This window comes from Otolemur garnettii, unplaced genomic scaffold, assembly GCF_000181295.1.
Source record: "Otolemur garnettii isolate 467f Iridium unplaced genomic scaffold, OtoGar3 scaffold00170, whole genome shotgun sequence".
Lineage (NCBI taxonomy): Eukaryota > Metazoa > Chordata > Mammalia > Primates > Galagidae > Otolemur > Otolemur garnettii.
The window spans coordinates 1,253,612-1,257,210 of NW_003852565.1; the positions used below are offsets into that span (position 1 = coordinate 1,253,612).

At 48.3% G+C, this 3,599-nt stretch overlaps 1 protein-coding gene across 1 annotated transcript in view; it reads right to left on the minus strand.

The window, feature by feature from the left end:
• GABRG3 (gamma-aminobutyric acid type A receptor gamma3 subunit) overlaps nt 1-3,599 on the minus strand; it is a 585,376-nt gene that overhangs the window by 73,213 nt on the left and 508,564 nt on the right. The window lies entirely within an intron of this gene.

Sequence of the window (3,599 nt, forward strand, 5' to 3'; positions counted from 1 at the left end):
TGCTCCCTAGCTTCAGATGCTCCCCACTCCAGGTGCTCCTCTGCCCTAGATGCTCCCCACTCCAGGTGCTCCCCACTCCAGGTGCTCCTCAGCCCCAGATGCTCCCCACTCTAGGTGCTCCCCAGCTTCAGGTGCTCCCCACTCCAGGTGCTCCTCAGGCCCAGGTGCTCCCGAGTCCCAGATGCTCCCCAACCCCAGGTGCTCCCCAGCTTCAGGTGCTCCTCAGCCCCAGATGCTCCTCAGGCCCAGGTATTCCATTCCCCCAGGTGCTCCAGGGCCCTGGGTGGTCCTTGCTCCCCCCAATGCTCCAAAGCCCCAGGTGCTCCCCTGCCTCCGGCTGGGCCACTGCATGAGTGGCAGAGCCTTGGGGAGCCACCTTGCACTCAACCTTCAGCGGGGAGCTGCCTGTCAGCATCTCACTGGCTCAAAACTCCTGCCCCTTTCCAAACAAGCCTAACTACGGAGCTCACACCCATCACACTTTCCACCCTTCCCCAGAATTTCTCCATCTCTCCAGGATTCCATAAATCAGTGGATCTCAGTCCTGCTCCTCTGATAGTCTCAGCTCTGGTGAGTAAGCTGTGTCCTTGTTAGGGGTCAATCAAACCCTGGTGGATCTGCTGGTGCTTCTGCTCCTTTGCTGCTCTCCTGCCTGAAGTGGGGGCCTTGTGAGGAGGTACCCTGCTTCCTCCTCTGGCACTATCACCGGGGCTGTGTGGCTCCCTGAGCCTGTGCCAGACCCTGGCCAGATGCCTGCTCCCTGCTGCCTGTACTGCTGGGTCCTCACCGTGACCCCTGTCTGGACGGCATGGGTCCCTTGCTGCTGGCCATCTCTGACCACCTGCTCTCTTTACACTGTCCTATCTCCAGCCTCTGCAGCTGTTTGCCCTGCAGGGCAGGCCTGGGTTCCATGCTGTCACCCAGCACACAACAGCATTAGAATGATTAGCTTGCCCCAGGTTCATCTAGGCGCCAACGGCACGACTCTGGAAGCAATGTGTGTCCCACCTTGATGAATTATCCTGAGTACAAAGAGCTCTGCCCTGCTGCACACGTATTTATGCAACATATTTTATTAATGGTTGAAAATTGCTGATTAAAATTTAGATCAGTTTGCAAAACTCTTCAAGACAACCCACTTTCTTGATTCTCCCCCATTTCTGTATGACATTGCTGGCTTGGCCACCTCATGCAAAGACTAAAATTAAAATCAGAACGCAGGCACACCTCTGCTCGGTCAAACATGAAGCTATCAAATGTGTTACTTGGCCATCAGCCACCATCCCACTGCTTCCCACCCGCCTATGTCGTGCTGAGAAGAGACAATCTACCTGGTAATTCTTCCTTCTTAGCTTTGTTTTTAAGAATAACTTCGTTGAGATGTAATTCATAAACATAAATTCAGTTAGTGTGCACAGTTCAGTGGTTTTTAGGAAACTCTCAGAGTGGTGCAACCATCACTCTAATCTAACTTTGGAATGTTTCATCCCTCCCACGGGACATTCTCCTCCCGATGCCTCCTATCTCTCTCTCCAAGTCCTAGACAACCACTAATACATTTTCTGCATCCACAAACTGCCCTATTCTGGACAGGGCCTGTTTTCCAAAGTGACTGCATCTTTAACTCCTACCAGCAGTGTATGAGGGCTCCAATGTCTCCGTATCCTCCCAGACACTTGTTAGCATCCACCGTTTAAACTGTAACAACGGCAGTGGGTCTGAATTGACATCAGGTGCTTTAATTTGCATTTCCCTCATGACTGGTGAGATTGAGCACATGTGTTCTCCTGCTTTTACTGGCCACCTGTGTGTCTTCTTTGCTCAGATCTTTTGCAAATTTTTTAAATGGGTTGTTCTTATGTTGCTGAGGTTTTAAGAATTTTTTTTTTTTTTAAGAGACAGAGTCTCACTTTATTGCCCTTGGTAGAGTGCTGTGGAGTCACAGCTCACAGCAACCTCCAACTCCTGTGCTTAGGTGATTTGCCTGCCTCAGCCTCCCAAGTAGCAAGAATTTTTATGTCTATTTTGGGCACAAGGCCTTTATCAGATACATGATTTACAAATAATTTTTCCCATTCTGTGTCTCTGTTTTGAAGCAATTAGAATTTTTTTTTATTTACTTGTGGTAACATAGTACATAACACGGAATTGAACACTTTAGCAATATTTAAGTATACCGTTTGGTAGCATAAAGTCCATTCACCTTGGTAGGCAGCAGTTACCAACAGCCACCTTCAGAATTCCTTTCCTTTATAACAAAGTTTACTTATTTATTTATTGTTTTTTTGAGAGAGTCTCAACCTGTCCCCTGGGTAGAGTGTTGTGGCATCACAGCTCACAGCAGCCTCCAACTCTTAGGCTCAAGCAATTCTCTTGCCTCAGCCTCCTGAGTAGCTGGGACTGTAGGTGCCTGCCACAACACCCGGCTATATTTTTGTTGTTGTTATTGCAGTTGTCATTGTTGTTTTTAGCTGACCCGGGCCGGGTTCAAACCTGCCAGCCTTGGTGTATGTGACTGGCACCCTACCCACTAAGCTATGGGCGCCGCCCTATAACAGAGCTTATTTTTTAGAGCACTTCTATACTCACAGCGAAAGTGAGTGGAGGGCACAGATTTCCCATCTGCCCTCAAAGCCCACACACCCCTCCATGATGTAAATTCCCCACAGAGTGGCACATCAGTTACAACTGGTGGACCGACACTGGCCCATCATTACCACCCAGAACACACGGTTCATGAGGCTCCTCTTGGTGTGGGACGTTCTGTGGGTCTGGACAAATGCACAGTGATGTGAATCCACCATCACAGTATCAAATAGAGCAGTGTTAGTGCTCTCAAAACCATCTGAGTTCTGCCTCTTAGGCCTTCCCTCCCTCTCTCCCCGGCACATTTGTTCAGCACATCTTACCTATCCCTGTACCCAGTGAGGACAGCTCAGCTGCTTCCAAGTTCTGGCAATTACGAATAAAGCAGCTATAAACATCCACCTGTAAGTTTTCATGGGGGTGTGGATTATCTCTGGATTTTCTGGTCTTCATTTTTGAAGGACAGTTCTGCTAGGAAGAGATTTGTTGGCAGTTGTTTCTTCCAACACTTCCCAGACGTCACAGCCCACTGCGGCCTCCGTGGGCTCTCCTGGGGAATCTACGTCTTAGCCACATCACGACTCACTGTACTGCTTTTCTCTTGCTGCTTTCAAACTTTCTTCCTTGCCTTTAACATTGTTAACTTGACTGTGACGTGTGCAGGCGTCGGTCTTTTTAAGCACGGTGGAATTTGTTGACCTTCTTGGATGCATCATTTCTACAAATTTCTGGCCATTATGCCTTCAGATAATTCAGGCCCTGTTTCTTCTTTCTTTCCTTCTGAGGCTCCCAGTGTGTGTTTGTCGGGAATCTTCACAATGTGCCACACGACTCAGGAGTTTCCAGACATTTTCCTTCATTGATTCTTCATTTTATTCCCCTGCCTGAATACTCATTATTGGCCTGCCTTCAAGTTTGTGGATTCTTTCTGCTTTCTGCTCAAATCTGACGACATACCTTGCTACTAATTTTTTTTTAATTGTAGCTGTTGTACTTTTCTTTTCTTTTCTTTT